Below are 9,536 nucleotides of genomic sequence, written 5' to 3'. Positions count from 1 at the left end.
CACTTGGAGACTAGTTCAATCACCAACATCAACCACAATTCTTTCGAAAGAATAATCCCTCATCCCTGCAACTCATCCTCCTGTCCTCAAACTAGAAGGCCAACTGAAGCTGCACACAGTTTCAGCTTCTCAATAGAGACACCCTTGGTCAACATATCTGTCGGGTTCTTAGATCCACAGATCTTCTCAAGTATTACCAACTTATCTTCAACAAGGTAACGGATAAAGTGGTATTTTGTCTATATATGCTTCGACTTTGAATGAAAAGCCGAATTCTTAGCAAGAAAGATTGCACTCTGACTATCACTATGTATAATGCCCATCTTCTTCTTCTTAACCAATTCATCTAAGAAACCATGCAGTCAAATTATTTCCTTTCTAACTTCAGTTGTTGCAATATACTCAGCTTCTGTAGTAGACAAAGTTACAATCTTTTGTAGATTTGAGGCCCAAGATCTAGCTGTACCACCCAGAGTAAATACAAACCCAGTAGTACTCTTTCTACTATCAATATCACCAGCGAAGTCAGCATCGACATAACCCTACAACTTTAAACTTGCACATTTGAAGCAAAGACATGTATGTTGGCCTAGTTAGGCTTACAACTATTGATTTTGATGATAACAAAGTAAGGTTATCTAATATTGTTTTCAAGTAATACTATTTCAGGCAAAGATGATTTGCTTAAACTTCAAATACCCTAGCATGAAAGATCACAAGGATCAAGGAACAAGGAAAGCCTCACATAAATACAAGTGATCAATAATGAAAGCTCAGAGAAGTCTAAAAGATCCAAGATCAGTGACAAAAAGAACTCAAAGCAGAGAAGTGTCTCAACACAAAGAAAGTGTCAAATTTGTTTTTAGAGCAAAACTTTGTAAGTACTTCAAGCTGATTCATGTATGACTATTCATTTTGAAGCTCATTAGGTAAAGAGACTTAGAGACCTTAATTTTTAAGACTTGGAAATTATTTTTCATAGAAAACCAAATTGAGATTCTAAGTCCAAATAAACAAAAGAGAGAGAAATCACAATTGTCTTAAAATGAGAAACAATCTCTTGACAGACGACTGTCTGTTTATAGACAGACGGCTGACATATTAAAGGACTTAAATTAAGAAGTCAAAAGCCTGACAGATGACTGTCAAGTTCTTGACAGATGATTGCCAGTGACAAATGAGACGTCTACGTGTATTTTGCCAGCCGATTACCACCATTCTGAATGATTTTTTAAAACTAAGTTGTTCAGTGACAGACGACTACCACCTTTCTGTTTGTGAAAATTATATTTGAAATACATAGATAGACGACTACTAGAGATCCCACAGTCGTCTGACTCGCGGCAAAATTCAAATTACTCAACGGGCATATTTTAAAATTTTCAATTACTTAAAGCCTGAATTATTTTAAAACTTGGACCCTACTCCAAGTAAACTTGGGGAACAAGTATGAAACCATTCTATATTTATAAATACCCTCAAGATACGTTGATTTACACACCAAGATTTCAAATCAGCAATAAAACTCTCTCTCAGCATTCTGAAATTTTGAAAGTTCTTCATTGATCTCAACATCCACAAAGTTCTCTAAAGTTCTGCTGATTTTCTCACCGAGATTGTTCTTCAAATACTAATTCTTTCATCTATTGAAAGATTTGTACGTTGATAAAACTCTAAAGCTTCAATTTGAAGTTCGTATTGTGAATTTACTGAAGTATATAGTTTTTATCTGTACTAATTAGCTCTTGAGGAGCAATTCTTGTAAGCCTTGTTTTAAATCTTTGTAGCAGATTGATAGACGAATCGAGTGTTGAATTGTTGGACCAAACAAGGGGATATTGTTTGGAGAAGGCGGGCTCTAGCCTTAACCAAGGAGTGTTGTAATCGGTATTGTTCCGCCTGGTAAAGGAATTGTGATAATGAATCCTTTGGTGGTTTTGCCAAGGGCGAGGACGTAGGCTGTGTTGAAGTCGAACCTCGTAAAAACCCTGTGTTCTTCTTTCTTCCCTACTCTTTACTTTTCAGCAAAGATTATAAATTGCGTGGATGCTTTATCAAATTCTGAATTCTAAGTGTTTTGTTGTTAAATAGACCGGAAGGTAATTTGTTTTGGTTTGATCAACATTGATTGCGGAAATCGAAAGGGACTACGTTGGTTTATCATCCTTAACTTATTAAACTGAAATTTTATTTAAAAGCTGAACATTGGAAAGAATGTTGTTTGTGGAATTTAACAACAGGGCTCATACACATGACTACAAGGCTATTATTAAGTGATTAATTATTTTGTTTTGGTTGTGATTACTTTGATTCAATTTTGTGATTGTGGTTGAGCATTGATTATTGTTATAACATAAAAGTACTAAAAAGGGAATAATTTTTAAAAATCCCAATTCACCCCCCTCTTGGGAAAGCTATTCCAATTTCAATTGGTATCAGAGTCTAGTTATAGTAATTCCTAACAAGAAACTATAAAAAGATCAAATGGCAAATATAGGAGTAGCACCCTTTGGTGAGGGCCAATCCTCAACCCATCCACTAATCTTTTGTGGACACAACTATACCTTTTGAAAAAAGAGAATGCAAATATATCTCCAACACATGGATTGGAAAGCTTGGGAAGCAGTTATGGATGGAGACCTAATTCCTAATAAGACAGTAGATGGAAAACAAATTCCCAAAGAGAAAAAAGATATGATCGATATAGACTCTAAGATGCTCAAAATAAATTCAAGTGCTATAAATGCCCTATACTGTGCTTTAGATGCTAATGAGTTCAATAGGGTCATGGCCTGCAAGACGGCTAAAGAAATATGGGACAAATTAGAAGTAACATATGAAGGAACAATAGATGTTAGGGACGATATGATAGATATGTTAACGAGTGAGTATGAAGCATTTAAAATGAATTCAGATGAAACAGTCTCAAGTATATATACTAGGTTTACCAACATAATCACCTCCTTTAGTTTCTTAAGAAAGACTTATACTACCTATGAAATGATTAGAAAAATTTTAAAAGGACTTCCCTCCATATAGAAACCAAAGGCTACTGCTATCATGGAAGGTAGAAACCTTAAGACCACCTTTCTAGATGAACTCATAGGTTCAGTACTTACCTATGAAATGACTTTAAAGGAAAGAAATCCTGAACCCAAGCATAAAAGGTCTATTGCATTAAAAGCTTCTAGTAACAGCTCAAGTGAAGAAGAAAGTGAATCAAGTGACTTAGATCAGGATGAATTAGCATTCATCACTAAAAGATTAAGCAAGTTCTATAGGAAAAATAAAAGGTTTCCCATAAAGTTTAATAAAAAGAAACCTGAAAAAGGAGAGAAAAGTTAAAAAAGAAAATAAAAATAAAAATGAACCTCCTATATGATATCATTGCAAGAAACCAGGGCACATCAAGTCAGACTGCCTGTTACTCAAGAAAGACAAGAAGAAAAGGAAGGAAGCTATGAAGGCCACTTGGGATGATTCAAGCTCCAACGAGATGGAAAACGAGTCAAGTGGACAAGAGATGACAAATATATGCTTCATGACTAATGACGAAGAGGTAAATTCCTACTACTCCTCAACAAAATCTTACAATGAGTCTAGTGATAGCATGCCCTCCTATAAGGAATTACAAGCTGAGTTGTTTTATTTACATAAAATATTTATAAAAATTTCCAAGAGAAACATAACTTTGAAATATCAAAATAAAAATTAATGAAGCAAATTGAAACATCTAAAACCAGTGAAAAGGAGAAAGATTCTTGTATTGAAAAATTGGAAGATGAAAGAAAAGAAATTACTCAAGAGATAGGAAAAATTAAAGAAGACAATTTAATTAAAAAAGAGTTAGAGATAATCGAACTTAAAAAATCAGTAGAGGATAAAGAGAAAATTATATATAACTTTACCAAAGGAAAAGAAAAATTTGAAAACATGATTGGACAACAAAGACTAAATGGAAACAAAGAAGAGATAGGTTATAATGGTAAAACAAATAAAAAGAGTAAAAAATTATACATGGGATATTTTGTCAAAGAAGTCAAGCACTATGCTAGTACTTTTTCAAACAACAAACATGAACACTATACTTGCTACATGTGCAAGACTAAGGGTCATGTAATGTTCAATTGCCCACTAAAAAGAAAATATGTTAAAGTTAAAGGAGAATGGAAATGCAACCAAAAACTTTTAAATGAGATAACGTTACTTCTTTATTGCTCTAAACCTCTTCAGGAAGTCTGAAATTCATGGGAACAGAAGGTCCTCGATTTATTAGGTAACCTGCAGTGCTAATAGTATCAGCCCGGAAAGTTTTTAGTAATCCAGCATGCAGCCTCATACTCCTAGCATGTTCATTGAGAGTTCTATTCATGCGCTCAGCCACACCATTTTGCCATGGTGTCCCAAGAATGGTTTTCTCCATTCTGATTCCATGTGCAGCACAATACTCTCTGAACCCTCCATCTATATACTCTCCTCCATTGTCTGACCTCAAACATTTTACTTTTAAAATTGTTTCAGTCTTAACCATAGCCTTCCACTTCTTAAAAGTGTCAAATACATCAAATTTATTTTTTAGAAAAATAAACCCAAACCTTTCTAGTTGAGTCATCAATGAAAGTGATGTAATATCCTGATCCTCCAACGGATGCAATCGGAGAAGGCCCCCACAAATCAGTGTGCACTAGTTTCAATTTTTCAGTCTTCGATGTCCTGTCAGTTTTCAAAAAACTCACCCTTTTCTGCTTCCCTAAAATGCAGCTTTCACACAAGTCAAAATCAACGAACTTCAATTTTGGTAGCTTCCCTTGTGACAGCAGCATCTTCATCCCTTTCTCACTCATGTGACCAAGTCTGTGGTGCCATAAACTTGTATCAGTACTCGCTTCAGCAACTACAACTGTGTCTCTTGGACTTGAGGTCATATATAGAGTACCAAACTTCTTTCCACGAGCCAATACTCTGGCTCCCTTTGTAAACTTCCAAGTGCCACCAGCAAACAACATCGCATGCCCTTCATCATCAAGTTGTCCGACAGAAATCAAATTCCTTCTCAGGTCAGGAATATGTCGTACCTTCTTTAGAAACCGAATGAACCTATTAGACAATGACATCTGGACGTTTCCCATACCCACAACATCCAAGGTTGCACCATCAGCCAAATACACCTTACCGAAATCACCTGCAACATAGTTCTGTATGATTTCTTGGTGTGAAGTGGTATGAAATGAAGCTCCTGAGTCCAAAACCCAATCATCAAGTGGACTATCCACTACAATAAGTAGTGTATCTTGTAAACGGAGTCATCTTCATTCTTCTTCTTGAGACTTTTGCATTGCCTCCTGAAGTGACCCATTTTCCCATAGTTCCAGCATTGTCCTTTTTGGCTAGATCTCGATTTTCTTCTGTTCCTATTAGAATTTCTGGATTTTGATCTACCCTGATTTGAATTTCTATCATTACCTCTGCCTCTTTTCTCAAGGTTTAGGGTAGAACCAGATCTTGAGATTTGTCCAGCATCCTTTCTGCGAATCTCCTCAGCCAAAACTAAATCTCATATGTCATTATACTTTAGTTTTTCTTTTCCCGTGGAGTTACTTACAGCCATCCTTATGGCCTCCCAATTGTTTGGCAATGAAGCCAAAATCAGTGCATGTATCTCATCATTAAAATCAATTTCTGCAGACAACAATTGATTTGTGATTGTGTTAAAATCATTCAGATGTTGTGCAATCGATGCATTCTTAACCATCTTTAAATTAAATAGTTTCTTCATAAGGTATACCTTGTTATTTGTAGATGGCTTTTCATACACAGATGGCTTTTCATACATACCTGACGAAGCCTTCATTAGATCTGCTGTGGTCTTCTCTTTTACAACATTATGTGCAACAGACCTAGACAAAGTTAATCTGATAACTCCAAGTACCTATCTGTCAAGGAGAGTCCATTCCTCGTCCTTCATGGTTACAGGTTTTTCTTCTAGAAGCGTTAGATGCAACTTCTTCCCATAGAGATAATCCTCAATTTGCATCCTCCAAAATCCAAAGTCTGTGCCATCGAACTTTTCTATCCCATGCGTCTTTCCTGCTTCCTCTGCCATTGCTCCCACTCAAGCCTAACCTGGCTCTAATACCAGTTGTAAAGAAGGGAAATAAGCACATGTGCGAAAATTCCCAAAACACAAAACCTGTGAGAAACAAGATAGAGACAAGCACACGCCAAATAAAATAATCACATGCACACACAAGACAATATTTACGTGGTTCGACAACTTTGCCTACATCCATGGAGTTGTAGGGATTTCACTATTATCAGGGAAGAATACAGAGTGCAACAATTACAAAGCTTCTATCACTCTCAACAAGGAAGAAACAATGTGCACACACCCTAAACACTGAAGCAAACACCTTTGGATCGTGCACACAAGAGTCTCACACTCCCTCCACACTGCTGCACACTTCTACGCCAATCTATACACATAAACGAACCTTAGAAATATATATCTTAGGGTTTACAAGATCATAACTTTCGAAATAGGAAAGTTCTGCCAAAATCTTGCAATGAAGATCGTCGTCGTCGACCTAGTCGCACCTCTATTTCCCATGGTTGTGACCTAGTCGAGCCTCACGGGAAATCAGGAATCTTGAGCATTGGCATCCTTGACCTAGTCGCACCATTAAGTCTTGCTAGTCGAGATGATGGTTGAGCCTCTCAGGATTTCGTCCTTCAGGATATCTCAGAAAATCGATTTGGTTGCCCTTCAGGGTCTTCATGGTTGAGCACTTGGTCGAGACTCTCAGTATTTCTGGTTGCTCCATGGATTAAACATAACTAGGCTCCACAAAGCCCAACACTCCGTTCTCTTTTAAATATGAATTCTTAGGTTATTATAAACTATGGAGATGACCATATCCTTATTTCGAGAATAATGTATTCAAACATATTATGGTATATTTTCTATGAGCAACATGATACAATATGGTTAACACTTAAATCATGTGGCATAAGATTAATTCTTCATAATAAACCAATTGTGATTACTGTGGTGGATAAACTTATATGTTTGGTTGATGTGTGGTTATTCGTGCATTTCATAATATAACGTTGGCAGGCCTGAGGAGTTTGTTATATTGTCCTTGATATAAATTGCAATATAACTTTGGCAAGATATGAGGAGTTCGTTATATTGTCATTTATATAAATGGGATAAAACGTTGGCCAGCCTAAGGAGTTCATTTTATTGATTTACTATGAATAGGTCATTGTGAAAGTGTATCAGTGGATGTCTGTTGTGAAATATGAGCTAAGAACGATGGGGAGGGATGCTCAGTACGTCAAGGGAACGATGGGGAGGGATGCCCTAAGAACCACGGGAAGTGAAATATTTGTGCATTATGCTTTATGGGTGTGAGTACATGTATGTGAATTAAATGTATTGTGATTGTGGATGTGTTATGGTATTACGTATAATACGTGTATGCAGATCTTTGTAGTATAATTGATGATGTATGTGTGAGTACAATTTATGAGTATCCTTACAATTGTAGTTGATTAACAAACGGTTATGTTTTGTATACACTAAAACTCATGTTAGCCACACACTGGTAATAATCTATTCCGTCTTACTGAGAAATGTTTCACCCTATTATGCAACTCATTTTTTAGGACCTTCTGGTGATCGAGCTTAGCTCCAAGGTAGGCTTGGATAGTTTAGAATATTGTGAGTGGTTGTAGGAACTTAAAGTATTTAAGTTTATGTTTAAAATTCCTGGTTATTTAATATGGTTGAATGGATACACCTTTTTGGATGCATAGTATAGTACTTTCGTATTTTATTTAAGGATGTTTAATTATTTTCTACTGCTTGGATGATATTTATGGTATTAGATGTAATGCCCCGACCCGCCACATGGGCCTGGGGTGCTACTTTAGTGATATCTGTATTCCTGATACCATATTCATCATATAAAAGTAGCAAAAATAAATGAAACATCCTCAAATACATTACCAGAGATTTAAACTACCATCATACATAGAAGTCTCCAAATACCCATATTACAAACCAAAGATAAAAGACATAAATCAAACTTCATTCATACAACAACGTACATAAACTACACAAAACTATGCTCATCCTTTTAGCCTGCTAAGCACGATCCCTGGTATTCCCTGAAAAGTAAAATGATCATTGGGGCGAGACACCGCTCAGTAAGATGGATTAAGTTACAATTAGGGTGTGGTCAACATGAGTTTTAGTAGAACCAGAAAACATTCATTTCTCCATTTAACCAAAAATAGCATTTTCAAAATGATACCCACACCTATACGGTTGAAAATACACATTTATTTCCACAGTATAAACTAGTTCACTAAATAGATAATACCATTTACATAAATTCACATATATAAGTAAAAGACACCCCCTGGGACTAACGACATGATTAACCCCCATGACGGGTTGTGCGGTCCGAAGGCTGGACTTAGCTTGGGTGATCAACCCAAACTAAATCAAAGTAACCATCTGCAAGTACGTTTGCAGGCATTTGCAAGTTCATCTGCAAGTCCGATTGCCTTACCACTTCCTAGTATGGACCCCAGGAAAGGTACAACAACTCTTCACAGATCAATCGGCTAAAATTCCCCTACATTTCCATTATAGTGTGGGTGCACCTAACCAAATAATTCCCTAGCAACGGTACCGTGCTCTCAATACAATCGGTCCTCAGGGTTCTTAAACCATATCGTGCAATTTAAGTAATAAAAACTGTAATATAAATCTCATTTTCATCGCTCAGTAGAAAACCTATCATATCACAACCCGACATTCAATCATCACATAAAACCTAGTTCTCAGCCATCATGTAAAACCCGACTCTCAGTCGTCATATCACATTTCCAATATTTTCCACAAACAATTCCAGTATTTCCATCAAACGTTATAAATCATATTCCCACAGTACGATACCACAAAATACTCGGATTTAGTTATGAAATAACTCATATAGATTATTCTCATGCCACATGATTTAAGTATTTAAAACAATATTAGATAGCCAACCAGGAAATACTCATAGTATATTTGGTTCATATGATGAAATCCAAGCTTTCCACTGTTCTTTTCATTCAAAATATCTTATGATATACCCACATTTGTAAAGTTCATTTTTGAACGGTTGGTTTTCGAAATAACCTTTGTTACCATAAAAATACATACCTACGATCAGTTTAATCGGTTCAATTTCAAAAAAAAAAAAAAAACCTAAGATAACTTAATCCCCTTACCTGTTCCCGAAAAATAGACCGATAACGTTCCAAAAATGAAAACCCTAGCTTTACAAACCTGTCGCCGAAAGCAAACTGTCAAGCCGAGAAAGGAGGGAGAAATGATCAGATACTAATGGCGAGCTCTGGGTGAGCCTACGAGAGAGAGAGAGAGAGAGTCACGAGAGAGTGAGAGTAAAGAAATAGAGTCCAAAGAGTCACTTTAGAGAAAGAGAGAGGAAATTTAAAGTTATGAAAATAAGACCTTGCTT

The sequence above is a fragment of the Malania oleifera genome, chromosome 9, assembly GCF_029873635.1.
Source record: "Malania oleifera isolate guangnan ecotype guangnan chromosome 9, ASM2987363v1, whole genome shotgun sequence".
In the NCBI taxonomy this organism is placed as follows: Eukaryota; Viridiplantae; Streptophyta; class Magnoliopsida; order Santalales; family Ximeniaceae; genus Malania; species Malania oleifera.
Note: the sequence above shows the minus strand (reverse complement) of the source record.